This window comes from Dermacentor andersoni, chromosome 11, assembly GCF_023375885.2.
Source record: "Dermacentor andersoni chromosome 11, qqDerAnde1_hic_scaffold, whole genome shotgun sequence".
Classification (NCBI taxonomy): domain Eukaryota; kingdom Metazoa; phylum Arthropoda; class Arachnida; order Ixodida; family Ixodidae; genus Dermacentor; species Dermacentor andersoni.
The window spans coordinates 102,660,773-102,677,083 of NC_092824.1; the positions used below are offsets into that span (position 1 = coordinate 102,660,773).

Sequence of the window (16,311 nt, forward strand, 5' to 3'; positions counted from 1 at the left end):
TCTGCAGGTCTAATCCAAGGATGGCTCTGGTATCTCCCGTGCTCCGGTCGATCATATGATTCTTTGTCAGCTTCATGGCGTCCTGCGTCGAGAGGCCGACTCTGAAACCAATCATACTGTGGGTGTACATGTAATTGACCTTGATTTTCACCTTGAGCCAGTTGGGCAGGGCATGCTCTGCTACCTTACAGACACAGAACGTCAGGGAATTGAGTATTAGATTGTCGATTCCAGGTGCTTCACCGGGTTTGGGTATGAGTACCGTGCAGGCCTTCTTCCATGGTGTGGGGACCTGTTCACTGCGCCAGACTTCCTTATTTATTTCAGTGAGGAAGTCGATCAACTCATCATCGAGATTCCTGAGAATCCCGTTGGTGACGCCATCCGGGCCAGGGGCAGATTTGACGTTGAGGGAGAAGAGGACATCTCGGATCTCGGCCACGGTAATGTCCTAGTAAATGCTTCAGTCATCGTACATTGTACCTGTCCAAAAATTTCGATATGTTGTTTACTTGGCAATAATTAGGTTTCATGGCAATTAACCAGAATTCACATATCGCAGAAACGCTGTAACGAAACGTTTTAATTCACTATTCTGGTGAGGTTTCTTTTTTTTTTTTTGCAGTTTGGATGAACAATTTCTCTTATTTTTCAACTGCGCAAGCCTTTCCCACGGCGCAGCATGTCGGAAAAGGCAAGGAAGTGTTGATATTTTCAGCAGCACAAATCTTGCGCGCGTATCCTGGGCATCTATCAGATATACAGGGAAAAAAAGAAAGAAAGAACAAGAATGTCGCGTCAGTACAATTTCAATAAAAATGATATGATGCTATCTTAATTACAGCGTCGCACCCCTACAAACCAGGAAACATTGTTTTCCTCGTAGCTTTCCGCTAATCATTAGAGCCACAGAACAGAATTTCGGCACTTTCATTCTGATCGTATCGACTATGAGTTTCCACACAATTAGTACACGTAGGGTTATTGCATCGACATATGCGAAATTGCTGTCACAAAAACTACAATTTTAGTGAGAGATCTACAGCACCACTGCGACCGACAATTACACAAAACAATGAATATCTTGAGTAGCGGAACAACACCTGCAAATGGTGTAAAGCGTAACCGAGCTTATTTCCCCAAACATAGATCAGCTAACCTAACTGCAGCAAGACATACTTGAGAGCACTATTAATGTTGTTACAAATACTTCAGAAGTATTTCGGATATCTGAAAGTGGCCGTGCATTGCAGATGTTATCGCCGTTTGTACAGGAATGTTGACTATAGTCAATTAGCATCAAAAGAAATCATTTTATCTCATTGCCGCTTTCATGTCCTATTGAGACTGTTGAAAATGACGAAGCTTTAACATTTCGTGTTCCGTATGGATTATATTGAACTTTACGGTGCCAAACATTTTATTAAGAATTTGTTGTAACACATTGGGCATAGTTTTTATCACAGTATTAGGAATAAGGACAGGTTACGTACGTGATTGTTGCGAGTGCTCCATTCCTGCAAGAGTACCGCACGCATGGTTTTGTCGAGTTGTATTCTTCGTTGTTCAGCATTAACATCCGTTCAGGCGTAAGACACGAGACTGCGCATTGTACGTTTTGTTATATTCGATGGTTTCCTTGAACTCCTACAGATACACGTAGAAAACTACTTCTAGCATAAGATAATCGAAATAACAGGAAGTTCTACATAATCACCCGAAATCCGTGTCCTTTATAGAAATGAAGAACATGGAAACTGTACAACTAAACAAAATATTCTTTCACATCAACTTGGTTTAAAAACGCGCAGCATCCGAAAAGTTCGTAAAAGACGTTACTGTACCAATTTTAACACTTCTAATCAGAGCACAAATATACCAGGTTGCTTCTACTTTATATTAAACTAACGTGATATTCTTGATCGGGAAGGACATTCGGACGTTTCTGCACGGCAACGACTGGTCGCTTTATGCTTTATTAGGCAGCATGCGGTTAAGGGTTGTTTTCGAGAGGAGGGTAGAGATTTGTTTCTTCGCGATAAACAAACTTGATCACAAGATATAACGTGTGTACAGTATATGGCCGTTCTAAGAACCATTACTTGGGATGAATTAGTCAGACAAAGAAGAACCGATCATTGTTTACGATGAAAATTGTATTGGAAGTACGTACCGTGTTTCATAAGAATTCATTTCATTCTGGAGTTTTCCGTGCCAAAACCCCGATTTGATTATGAGGCATGCCATAGTGGGGGGGGGGGGGGGGTTCTGGATAAATTTTTGCCGCCAGGGGATCTTTATTATCATCATCAGAAACTGCTGATACGACAAGGTTCAGTGATTGCCAGGTTGTGATTTTACGTTCTCTAATAGATGTCATGCCTCGTGTGCTCGCGCACACCAAAATTTCGCCTGTGCAAAGCATGCTACAGGGGTTCGGCACTGAGTACAGTGCCTGCAACTCTTGGGTGAAGTTATGGCTCACGAGAAGCCGGCATTTCGTGCGGTGGTTACAGACCCCGCCTTTGTTTAAAGTAAACTCGAAATGGCTCAAGTCGCACATGTCCCACTTTAGACAGTTTCTACCCGTGAATCAGTTGCCCACTATTGTCACTTTTGCGCGACCGACGTGTCAGCAACCGTCAGTATGTCCGTGTAATGCCCTTTACACATGGAGAATGCAGCAAGATAAGTATTTTCACATGGCGGGACTTCACGTATCTTCACCATCCAGTGCCACCTGATCATGAAAACCAGTACGCTTGTCTGTCAGTGAAGGACAGCAAACTCACGTTCACAAAAATGGGAGCCTACATACCACCCGTAGGTCGACTGGACTGCGTGTGTTTACACCGAATAAAAGCAGTGGCTCCACGGCCTTGGGTGATGGCTGGTGAGTTGAATGCTCGTCACTACCTCTAGGGACGGCCCTATGATCAACCCGAGGTGCTGAAGGTTGTTGTGCTTGTCCTTCGAACAAGAACTTTGTTAAATAAGGGAAACAGCACCTTTTCGTGTGGAAAAGTGCACAGTAGCTGCTTGGAACTGACGTTTGTTGCGCGCTCGTCTACCAAAATTGTCCGAAGGTTTTGGCACGTTGGAATGCGAGGACCTCCCCACTTATCTGAGGCCTGAGGGCTGATAGACTCTAAGTTATCTAGTGTCAGCAAAAGTAGAAACTGACGGATGCTCAAATCAATTACGGATGCCAGCAGCAGCAAAGAATTAACAGGACGCCACAAAAGGTGCCCTACAGGCCGGCACACATTCGCTTTTGAGAACCAATGCACGCGCAAACCAAGACATTAAATTAGAGAAGCTTGCTGCAATTCTATTTTAAAAGTTAGGCTTGTCTACTGCCGGTATGGCGGCGAAAGGTTTGAATTTATCCTATCTCCTCAAATTATGAACCATTTGAACCACTTGGCAATTTCTACTCTAATCCAAAATTTTTATATGGCCTGGTGACGGGAACATTAAAATCGCCAAGGTAATGCTGCGATCACATTTATACCGGTGCGTTATACGAATATGACGGGGCGGACATCGTGTTCTAAACTATGGCGATGGTAATTAAAAAGTGACAAAAGTTCGAGAATAAGCTTCTCAGACAATTATATTGTAGTGCGGGTTGCCGTGGGATAAGTAAGCCAGGACACTACTAATCTCACGTGTATTTAGCAGTAATTTAATGCTAGCGCACACTGCCAAACAGATGCACTACCATTGTAGTATTGAATTCTGGGGTCTTGCGTGTCAAAACCACGATTTTATTAAGAGGCACGCCGTAGTGCGGGACTCCAGATTAACTTTGACCGCCAGGGGTTGTTTTACGTGCCCCCAATGGACGGGACACGGCATTTTCTTCTTGCATTTCACCCCCATCGAAACGGGGCCGCGGCAACCGGGATTCTATCCAGCGACCTCGTGCCTAGCTGCGCAGTATTATAGCCGCTAAGCCACTGCGGCAAGTACATGCATCCTTCTTGCAAGCGGGACAACACTAATTGTGCAATCGTTGGTTCCAAAATACAATGTTAAGTACATGCGTGTTTTAAGCATGCGTACACTCTAAAAACAGTTGCGCCCTTTTGTATATTTGCCACACAACGATAATCGTCATCTGTCTTGTCCGCATTTCCTTTCTTTAACGCGGCGAGCCCGGTACTTTCCAGTAACGAACGGCATGCGCGTTATCAGCGTGACATAGCATTCCCGACAGGAAAGTAACGAGCGTAGCGTTTTCAAAAAAGGAAATGCGGGCAAGACAAATGGCGATTATTGTTGTGTGGCAAATATACACTCCAAAGGGTGTAAACTTTTATTAGAGTGTATACATCGAGCTTATAGGTAAACTCTAATACCACAAGTCACGTAGTGTAAAAAGAGCGTCATAATGTTTAGCTCTGCAAAACAGACAACAATATGACATCGTCGTTAAGATTTGGTTCCGTTAAAACGATTACTCACACGTATCTGGGTAACATTTTGTTATACAGCAGTGCGGGAAGGGGCTGTCGAGTACGACACTGGAATAACAGCCGTATGGAACCTTGCCACACCTAAAAGATGCCACAATATTTTCCACCATTCATTCATGTGCTCGGCCAAGTTAGCCAAGTTATTGGCACAACTGTATAACTCTTTCCATAGGTGCTCTGTCCGAAAATGTCTCTAAATATTTTGGTTGCAATTCCCTGCGTCGTTGGGCTAGTTTACTCCATTAACTCAAGGTGATCTTGTCTCCAACAGAGAAGTGAAAGTTAATAAACCAGACACTTAGAGGACAACTCGGTTGCTTCCTCAGAAGATAATGAATCATTCTCATCTAGCCTTTACGTGGCTTTGAACCAGGCCAGTCTGACAACTGCTCCACGTTCGTCTACTACGAAAATTGTTGGGCACTGATTTTAAAAAATTTTATCGGATATGTCAGAACCTTTACATCATTCGTTAATTGATGAAGCGGATATAAGTATTATGTGTACGCTAAATGAACAAAATTAAGCAGGTTCTTAAGGTAAATAAACACTGAAAACTGTAACTTTGTTAGAAACCTACAGTTGTTTATACCAGCATTCGAGCACACTTTGCGTGAATGGATATCAAGCACATTAAATAATCAGACACGATCATATGTGCAACTGCCGAAGCAAAGAAGTTTCCTAGCGACCTCAGGATGTCCAATCATGAAATCCGCGAGCACTGCTCTTGAGAGGCTCATGAATCCATCCACGTACAACCACAGTGCTGCTTTTAGGCACTTTCTTCCCGCCGGACGGATAAGCGGTTTTTACTTCTGGGGCTCCTACCGCCTCCCTCCCCCCCCCCCACCCCCCACGTGACGTCAGCCCTGCTGTCATGCTGGCAACCACATTTCCTTGTACACTTTCAGTGTACACGTGCACAGGCTGCTCAAAATCAACTCTGCAAAGTGCGACGCGACTGGGTCAAAAATTTCTCGCTCAAAAGCTTTAGAATGAGGGTGTGATGGCGGTTGGTTTCTTACATGAAGCAGCGGCAGCAGATGCTTGGCTGGTGGTATAGAACACCACTTGTGCAAATGCATGTGAAAGGCAGACACGCATTTATGTAAATACCGCTGGACCGATTTTAAATCAATTCGTCGCATTTGAGAGGAACTTAAGCTCTAGTGACTGTAGGAAGCAGAATTTTAACTTAGGCCCTCGAATTTTTACAATTACCAAAAAATTAGTGAGTTCGAAAAGAAGAATAGAAGCAGCAATTTCCCAAATCCGTAACTCTGCATCAAAAAGGTATATCGCAGTCTTGCTAACTGCATCTGTTAGAGAATTTAAAGTGTCACACCTGATACGCTTGTTCACAACTTAATTGGAGTTCTTAAAATATTTGCGGTGGTTTTGCAAAAGACGTATCCATAAATTAGCAATATATTTCACGAGACTGTATACTATGTGAACGCTGTCCGCTTTATATGCATTTTTAGGTTCAGTTTATAAGATTTCATATCATATTTTATAAGTTTATATCATTCATTCATTATCAGTTTATAAGTTATATCATAAGTTTATATGATTTAACGTTGTTCAGTCAGATTTTTAACATTTTTTCTTTAGTGCAATAAACCCCATCAAATTAGCTGCACTGGTTATTGAGAAAACGATTTCTGCTTTCCCGTGTATTCGGATATGAGCTCCCGAACTAAAGCTTCCTCCTAAATCAGCTATACGAAAACATCTTAGGCTTCTTAGGTAGCTGTCCCTTGCTTAGGAAGGCACAGTAGTCCTGTGGAAAGCATGCTGCCTTGCAATCATTGACGACCATCATTTGGCAATACATATGAGATTGCATAGGCCACAAAGGCTTACGAGACCTAATAAAATAGAAAGAAGACCTCCGCGTTAGCCAAAACAAGTTCACGAGGACGCCTGCAGCTCAAAAAAGAAGAAAGAATCCTAATATTGGAATATGATTACTTTCCCCTGGTTTCCGCTCTTTATCGACGTTCCTTTTTTATTGTTTATTTATTCACAACACCTCTAACGACCGCCGAAGCGGAATTTCATGAAAGGGTGGGAGGAGGAAAGGAGGCGGTGCTGAATTAGGGGAGCTTATCAGCATACAAGGATTGCCAAATGAAACCAATGAAACCGATCAACAAATTGCAAAACCTCGATATCAGATGTAATCAAAGTCCACCAATAATAGGCATGTATGTAATACACTAAGCATGCATACGTACACAAGAAAAGAAAAAACAATAAACATAACATAAACGCGTTCTTCCTCGTAATTTAGGCCATAGGTTTGAACGGAACATTGAAACAAGTGACACATACAGTGAGAAAGATCTCAGCAATCGTTGAAAAGATTATTGCTTTAAAATGCAAGATGGTTGAACTATAACGTGCAAAAGCATGCAAACTCTTGAAAGCGCGGGTAATAACCACAATTCTTTAATAGTTCGCATGTTTTTAGAAAATCCCGTCACAAATTTCTACATACCCAGCCACCACAACAATCTTGCTTTCAGGATAACATGACCATCTTTGACATTGTCCTGGTATACTAACCCTTCCAGAAAATGTGTTGTTCAAGAGGATGCATTCCCCTACAAGAGAATATTGTAAAGCGTTTAGTTGAAAACATCTCACCGATGTAACACCTTTATCACTTTTTTTCTGCACTTCGTGTCTGTATTACTGAATGACGTACTAAGTTAGAAACCACTATCGTTAGCTAGTTGCCATCCGATCGTTTCATGGTGCGAAGTGTACATACACGGAAAACTATTGAAAAAAAATTAAGAGGAAAATTGAAAGCATGCCCCGCTTCAACCAACCAACTCATAATTTTGAGAGTCCTTGCCGGTTCTGTTATGAGTAAATCAGAAAGAAAAAGGATTAAATTTCTGGAATAAGACTTCCGCTATAACTAACCTAAATATTTATCCCTAGTGAGACCACTGGGAATTTCTTAAAATAAGCATTTGCTGCATTATCTGCTTTTGTTGGTGGTGGCGTTTGATAAATTATAGGAAAGTGCGCCCCCGAAAGAGAGAAAAGAACCAGGAGGAAGAAAAATAAACGTTTATTGTACAACCAGCACTTATGATGGCCGGGCCTAAGCCTCCCACCAAGGGACGTCGAGGGCTTGACCTCGCCGCCGCCTCGCGGGTGTGCTGGGTCGCCCCGGTTTGGTCGTCGAGGGCGGAGCTCCGCAGAGCCTCATGCAACCTCGACGAGAGAGTCGTGGTGTTAGTTTGTGTGTACTGTGCTGGGCACTCCCACAGCATATGCGGAAGCGTAGCCGGGTGAATGCCACAGCACCGGCAGTTGAGGTTAGTGTAGACGTCTGGGAATATAGGGTGGAGGCGGGCGGGTGAAGGGTACGTGTTTTTTTCTAGCAGACGCAGGGTGGTAACCTGCGCCCGGCTGAACTTGGGGTGAGGCGGGGGGAAGGTTCGGCGAAACAGAAGTGGAAGAAATAATGAGCTTGAACTTGGCGCCGTACTCACGTATGTATGTATACCGGTGTTTTCGACAAACGCTTGTGGTAATATTTAAATATAGCGTTTATGAAATGTAATAAAATGGTTCCATTGGTGACCTGATGTCAGCGGTGACGACCATGGCGTAAAACAGTTGATTCGTGGGAATTAGTGGCGAATTACACAAAAATTAATTTATCTTCTAAACTTTTATTCCGAGCAGGAATGTGCACCTTTGGGTCCGAAAAAGCCGATTGCCCGCGCAACTGTTAGCCGAGAGATTACAGCTTAAAGACCGTGCGAACCCGAAATTGCGCTTGATGATTTGATGAGCTTCATGATTTCTTAATACCTAACATGTACATCGTGCTCTTCTCGAGTAAGCTATATTGTATCAAATCCGTATTTTTTGTAAAAACACAACATTACTTTAGACAATATGCCTTAATCACTGTGTAGTATGCCTTCATTCATAATCAAACTATTGCATTTTTTCTTTGGAACTTGCATGCCCGTCTTAGTCTGCTCCAGTAAATTCAATATTGCGCTTTCTTTCTCATAATGTGAACCAGTCCTAGGGAAGGTAACATGAGAATAAGGTGATTACACCACGGCACTCAACTAATAAATGAAGCTTTGCTCTGATACGCGTCTGAATAAATATTCACAGCAGTATTACAACAAGGCAAAGTCCTTACTGCTGTATGGCAGACCCATTCTTGCTGTTTTCACCAAATCAAAAGTTTGACCACAAGTTCGACATGTGTTCCTCCATCGTCTAGCTACAATTAGAGGTAGCCTACACGCCTCATTTATCGTGTTGCATCAAAAACGAAATGCTACCAGATTGTTAATTTTGTTATAGCCATGACTCCTTTGTGGATCCCATTATCATGTAATGTCCTCAACGTGACCGACAAGCGGGTTCGTCTGCGGCATCCTGTGAACATCCATGACGGATGCCCTCTCACAGTGAGCACATGTTTGGACAGTGGACATTGTGTCTTGATGAGCAATGGCGTGCAATGATTGCCATTCGTTTTTTTTTTCTACACACTAATCTTATGGACTGCCTACAAGTGGCATTACGTGTTTCGTTTTCTCTTCGTCATTATGTTTGGCGGCAAAAACAAGAAAGCAAAATGAATGCTTTCTCATCGCGTCACTGGTTCGGCTCAGTAGTGGAGCCAAGACATCTTTCTTACTTCGACTACAGGTAAGAATATTGTGCGAACGCACACTAAAAGCACACCAGCGTTACTAGAGTTCAGTGCACATTACTGTTCAGAGTTGAACGGACAGTAAACCTCAAGCTAACGTTACCTAACATTTCACTGCGAACACTCGGTACCATCTCGTACGATACCGAGGTGCGACGCCTCTAACACCACTGGCGACTCTCCTCGTCACACCAGCGCTCTGATATGCCTGGTAGCTGGCAGGGTGCTGTTCCTCCTGACCAACAAGAACGGACTTACGTACTGCGCCGCGCCAACATGAAGATATAGGCCTTCTATGATATAGGCCTTATATAAGCCTTATATGAAGATAGGTCCTCGTATCGAAACATTGGCCAGCCTTTCTTGGGCACATTATTCCAGTTTATAACTCTAACCTAACATACGCAAACATGGTAGACAGCCACAACTGGAACATTATTTTTCAATACAGATGTACTTGGCAAACAAATTACAGTCAGATGCATAACTTAATAACTACAACTCCAAGTATGTGACATTAGGTCACCGGCAAAACGCGGAACACTGTCGCTAAAAGTCGCCAGACGGACGGGTTGGCTTCATAATGTGATAGTGTCTTTAGGATCAATGAAAAGTACACGCCGATGAATACCTGGGACACAGACAACAATAGCGGGTTACATGGCAACTTCCTCACATAGACTCACATCCTAGTTTGTTTCTCTCTAACTCGCCTCCCGACGTTCCCTCTCTCTTACGTTCGCCCTCACAGACTTCCCGAGGTCAATCCTCGACTCATCCTCACCTGATTCCACGAGGTTAAGGGCTAATACGAACTAGCATGCTCTCGTTGGGGTATGCCCTCATGAGTGTGCCCTAACAATCACCATCCATAGCATGACGCCAGCCGGTGCTCAAGTCGACCACATTTTTACGTAGATACAGCGATGGCCAAGACAAGATCGAGCCATTCTGACTCACTGATCATCGTCTTCGGAGCCGTGGTCACAACCGTCACTACCATTAGCGAAGGGGCTCGGGCGATACCAATGAGAAATATCTTTGTCAAAGAAAAGGCTTTGCGAATGGGAATCCTGTCTTATCAAGCAGCATGTACTCACCCTTGGAAGTTAGGTCGCAGTGATAAGAAGTAAATTCGACGTTATTGAAGATCAGCATCGCTTCAGTGAGTGAAACGCACAAAAGATAAATTACGAGTGCTCCATTGGCCAGCATGGTAAAATGCAGTATAACGTCCGGCAATGGTGATCTGAAAAAAGAATGATGGTAATAATCTAAAAGTTTGGGCTCAATAAACTAATTTCGGCGGGGACCTAATAGGAGCTATGTTACAAGTTTTAAGTGAACCATTCAGTGACAACGCAGCATTTTCGCATGTCGAGTAGCAACGTGTTCTCGGAATAAGCGTTAATATTTTTTAATTATTCACGCGAATGTTTGAAAGCTCCGATAAGCTTTTTAGAAGAGAAATTAAGACGCCTAATTGATTAATAACACACGCTAACTAACTCTTAAATCATTTCCGGCACATATTTCAATATCCGAACTGCATCTAGGGAGTATGCAAGTTATATCGACGTGAAATGAATTTCGAGGGCTACGCCAGTTTCGATATCTTAATTTTCAAACTGTCCAACGAAGTGCATTGCAGTTCCAGTTACTTTTGTGCTTCGATGACTTTTCCGATGGTTTCTTTTTCTTCTTTTTTCGAGTAAGTAGAACAACAGTGCATTTTACCGCAAATTTGACAGCGAGTATCTCAAAACCAGCGCCATCCTCAGAATTCGCTCTAAGGCGATATGACCTGCGTATTCACCAGCTACAATTCATAGATGAAAATATGTGCCATAAATTAGTTAATTAGAAAGTTAATTAGCGTATTATGTTACGTATTCAATTAAGCATTTTGACTTCTCCTAGAAGTAATTGCCGCCTCACCGAGTAATTTAGATCAAGGGTTAGAATCGTACCATCTGCAAACCGTAAATTTTGAAAATTGGCTGCAGAAAAAAAACCGCTCATATGTTTTGACATGTTGTTCCTGTGCTTGCGCAACGGAAGTGTTGTTGACTGCTACAATACAAAAGCGGCGATGGGAAGAGGCCTCGACTGCAGGAGCTACGATGTCTGTCCAATCTTACGTCGTTCCTGACGCCATCACCGCAAATTGCTTAAAAAGACCCGCCGTACGTGTTGGCTTAGCGGCTACGGTGTTTGTTGCGAAGCACGAGGTCGCGGGAACGAATCGCGGCTGCGGTGGCCTCATTTCGATGGTGGCAAAAATGAAAAAACGCCCTAGTGCCATGCATTCGCTGCACATTAAAGTTCCCCAGGTAGTCAAATCAATTCGAAGCCTCCCCCCCACCACGGCGTGTCTCATAATCAGATCATGGGTGTAGCACGTAAAACCCCAGAATTTCATTGTTATAGTTACCTGAAAAGAAAAAAAAAACGCGGCATGCTACAATATCATGTACTGATGTAACAATCCCGCGCAATCATCTAGCACTGCCGAAGCGGCCTCGCTAGCACTGGGGTACTCGGTCACACTACCTCGTCAGCTTGTCGCAGCCAGCCCTGCCGGTCATCTCATCCTCAGCTAACGAAACGCAACTGCTGTGGCCTTCACGGTTTGAGGCGAGTGGCGCGCAATTCGTGAAGGCGCTGTGGCTCAGGAGTGGGAAAAAAAAACAGACAGCCATGCGTGAGCTGTAAGCATACCATGTAGCTGCATTTACCTGCTACAACTGATGGGAAATACGAAAGAACGGCCGGCACGGCCTGGCAGCAGAACCTCCGTGGTCGACAACTTCTGTAGGCGCGTCATCCGCTCGCGCCCTCACGTGTAGCCTTCACGTATAGCCTTCACGATGATGGCGGAAACCCACTGTGTGACCATGGTTGCCTACATTACCATGCACGGAGCAGTGTGCAGACGGCACGGCCACTTACAATTAGGCTCCAGTTCAGCTAACATTTGCATACGTTGGAAGGAATGGCGGACTGATGGAAAAGATATCGCCAATCTTACACATGAGACCATTGCAACGAATAAACATGATTGAATCAATTGGGATACCGATAGAAGTGTTTAATGTACGTTGCGTGATAACTACGCGTACGCTCGCACAATAGTTGCGAAAAGTCTTATACACGTGCTCTACTCATGCGAGAGTGGTACTAGCTGCTCCGGATTTTACGCTGGCAAGTCGTAAATCCTTCGATAAGCCATTTCGTCCAATCTAGCAAATTACTGCTTAGAATAAGAGCTAAGCTTACGTTATTAGTTGGCTATATGCCACTGAAAGCAACGTTTTTTTCGCATCAATAACTTAATGCGTTCCTGGAATCTCTGTAATCATGCGCGCATTAAAACATTGTCAAGCCGCCGTAGCCCTGCTTCTTTGAAACCAGAACAAAGCTGACTAACCCTAACAATCATAACATAAGTTACCTAGCTGCAACAAATTATGGTGAGTGCATAACACTAAATATCTTCTGGTGATGTACCTCCAAACGAGTTTCCTTCCTTTCCATCGTAGAGTTAATGCACGAGACCCCATACTATATCATTATTAGAGAGACAGAAAGATATGCAAGTAAATAAGATGCAGTGAAATTAACCAGAGGATATTAAATTATAAATAATTAATAACAAATTTTGATTATCACGCAGACACTGTCGTAACAAAGTGGATATTCGTACTAAACGTGTAATACTAGTGCATCACTCACTTGTATTGTGCTGAAAAGCGGATAGGTTCATTGCAACACAGCTAGTAGCTTCTCTTCTTTTTTTCTTTTTTTTTCTTTCTTTTCGGTGCATCATTGTCGTTTTCAGTACTTGGAACACTCGTTTCCTAGTCATGTACGAACAATCATTTTATTATGCAAATATAAATTGCTGATTGATTCATGTTCACGTGTATTTCCCAAGTATTTCCTTTAGAAGCATTTTATTGCGATATCGATTAGATGGTCACACCGACCGAAATTTCCCTGTTGGCGTTACTGTGAGGTTCCGAATATATTTGGGTATATGTACCCTATATGCCATGCCATGCACAATGCCACTCTTTATTTGCGGGTTATATTGCTACACTATTCTACCTATAAAGTTGCTAACAGAAGCTACTACGTTCTTGCCTAATATGTACCTCAGAATTTTAATATAGCAGCTCACAAGCAATTGTCATCAAACATAACACTCACAACACGCTCCTTTTCACCGAAGTAGTCTCAGTGTATTGAATAACCTTCAGAACAATATCAGTGCTCGAACCTGAAGGTGATGTAGATTTAGTGGCACGGCTCTTAACGGGCAGCGTAGTGGCAACTGTGTGATCTCACTGCAGGCCTTACACGGAGGTTTAAAGGTTTTAGGAGTGCCAGAATTTTTTTTCTTTTTTTTTTTTGCGCACCCGTCTACACGGGACACCCTTCGGGAGGTCTAAGCGCAATGCTGAACCTTGCTGCCGCAGTCAGTGCCTCGTTTTTCGGGCTAAACTTCCGCCCGAGTTGATGGCTGACCCAAAAATTTGACGCAGTTTTTTCTGGAAGAGAAAGCCTCTGTATATTAAAATTATCCGCAGTCACACTATTCTTGTATCCGTAACCTACTCTGACAATCGTTGAAGCTTCATTTACTGTAAGTGTAGCCACCCGTACAAACTAACAGCAGTTCTTTTGGATGCACGCTTTCCAGCGCCCGTACACAATTTTGCCAACTATCTGTTTCTTGGTTCCCCGAATTTAAGCGCCAGCTTTTTTCTTTTCCTCTCTCATGCCAGAGTTCACCGTTACGGTCAGTTTTGCCATGCGGAATCTGCCGCGTGATTTCTTGGTTCCTCGAATTCAGCGGAGTTGTTTCTCTTATTGAAACGTATATGCCAGCCTTTCTTGATCCGCGCTCACTGGTTTGCCAACCCTCGTGCTTTTCAGTAGTTACAAAAATGCACCTATTCCTTCCGGTTGGTTTTCCGAGGGGAAAAAAAACAAGCAGTGCGTCAGAACAATTTTTTAAAAGAACAAAATAAAGCATCAGAACAAAAGAAAACAAAAGTTTCCGTAATCAAGCGTTTCTCTGCCTTACCGATACCGTTATTTTTGTAGCAGGTCTGGCCAGTAACGAGATTTGAACACTTTCGCCACGCGCCTTCTTGCCAGTGTCTCTGCCAAATCCTGTACAGGTGAACAGCGAGACAGCGACGATGCCTCAAGGAATCCAGTCGAAAACGCTTGCTCCCTATACAAGATTGTCCTGCTTGTCCGAGATGTTCTGCTTGTGCGAAAGTATTTTAGCTCCACCGTTTCTTGGAGTTGTTTCTGCAGTACAATAGCAAAGTAAAGTGTGCTATCAAAATGAATAATGCGATGATGCTTTGCAACCGCATGATTTTCAAACGGAAGTTTCATTTCAGTTGCAGGTAAAAAGCAAGCGAGAAAAGAGGCTAAGATCCACGAAGAGGACATAAATATGCTGCGTGAACCTCAAAATTTATATATAGAAGCGCAGCACAATAAGTCGAACAATATGCTTTCAAAGAAATCACACACCAGCAGATTTCAGCATGTGCCTATATCGTAGCACTTTGCTTCTGCGGCGGAATTTTTTTTGTTTGAAATGCGTATCTTATAAATGTTTCTCGAGAGTCCAAGAAATGTAACTCGCTTCGTGCCGACAACGCAGTGGAAACATTCTATACAATGAACAATAAACTAAGGAAGCACTTTTTTTTTTTTTTTTTTGAATATGGCATACCTAATCACGGAATAGGACCTTCTAGCATCAAGGTTAAAAAACACTGGAGCTTAAACTATAAAAGGGGAAAACTGCGCTGATATTTTGGCGCGGAGAAAAGACGTTATAGATATACAACGGGCTGGACACAGGCATGCAAGATGAATCCTCGGCGCCGAGGATGACGAGGCCGCCTTTGACGAAGATAGGTCCTCCTATCGAAACGTTGGCCAGCCTTTCTGAGGCACTTTATTTCTGTTTACAAACTTTATACAACTAAATGGTAGGATAATTCTCAAGATTTGCACTGCTGCGAAAATCGGTCTGCATGCTCAACAGACTTCATGCAAATTGACCATCTAGAACAGAGGAAAGCGTGGTTCGAACTTCCAACTTCGTGTTTCTAGGTTTTCTGTCTTGGGCTGCTCTCGCTGCTTCTGCAGCCAAAAATCTCAGCCAAGAATCTCAGCCAAGAATCTCAGCCAAGAATCTCAGACAAGCATCTCAGACAAGCATCTCAGACAAGCATCTCAGACAAGCATCTCAGCCAAAAATCTCAGCCAAAAATCTCAGCCAAAAATCTGAGCCAAAAATCTCAGCCAAGAATCTCAGCCAAAAATTTCAGCCAAAAATTTCAGCCAAAAATCTTAGCCAATAATCTCAGCCATAAATCTCAGCCATAAATCTCAGCCATAAATCTCAGCCATAAATCTCAGCCATAAATCTCAGCCATAAATCTCAGCCATAAATCTCAGCCAAATTTTGTATGCATGTGGACAAGGATGTTTAAAATGCGTATGTTCAGATCTTACTGTAAATATCAGAAATTTTAGTTATCCGCTTTTCTTAGAAAAGCACTCATTGATGTTCTCAATGCTAATAACCAGCCGGAAATATTTTTATAATAAAACAGAAATGAAATTATTTTTAACTTATTTGCAATGACTGATCCACAAGCAGCAATATATGCCTTTTTATAATTCTGCTATGCCTAATGTGAAGCCGTAACCTTGCACAAGAGACCATATTTGTCACAATTTGAGGGGTGACAAAGAAATATCAGATTACTGAAAAACCAATAAAATATTTTCAAATCGAAGATTCCGTTCTATATTCTGCATCTGCAGGTTTATTATTGACAAAAGTAGGCATCTGAGGCACATCCCCCCCGTAACATGTATTCTGTATTGTAATAGAAGCTACACAGCAAGGCCATTGATCTAATTATTTCTACTACGTTCATGCCAATAAAGCTATCTCGATATTGAAAGCCAAGTTACGCGCGGTGTGTCTACCGGATACGTTTTCACAGGAGCGGGACATTTCGAACACATCATGCCGTAGCCATTACTGCTGCTTATAGTTTCATACCATATCTT

At 42.8% G+C, this 16,311-nt stretch overlaps 1 long non-coding RNA gene across 2 annotated transcripts; it reads right to left on the reverse strand.

Annotated features, from left to right (window-relative positions):
• Positions 1–563: 563 nt before the first annotated feature.
• Positions 564–14,455, reverse strand: LOC140212800 (uncharacterized). 2 transcript variants are annotated; one of them, XR_011890876.1, is made up of 6 exons: positions 14,285–14,455; positions 10,293–10,441; positions 6,988–7,093; positions 4,471–4,562; positions 1,494–1,602; positions 564–750 (listed from the first exon to the last, which is right to left on the reverse strand). It is a non-coding gene; the product is annotated as an uncharacterized lncRNA (long non-coding RNA). The 2 variants fall into 2 exon arrangements; XR_011890877.1 differs by lacking the exon at positions 6,988–7,093 and having other exon boundaries at positions 14,285–14,454.
• Positions 14,456–16,311: the final 1,856 nt, after the last annotated feature.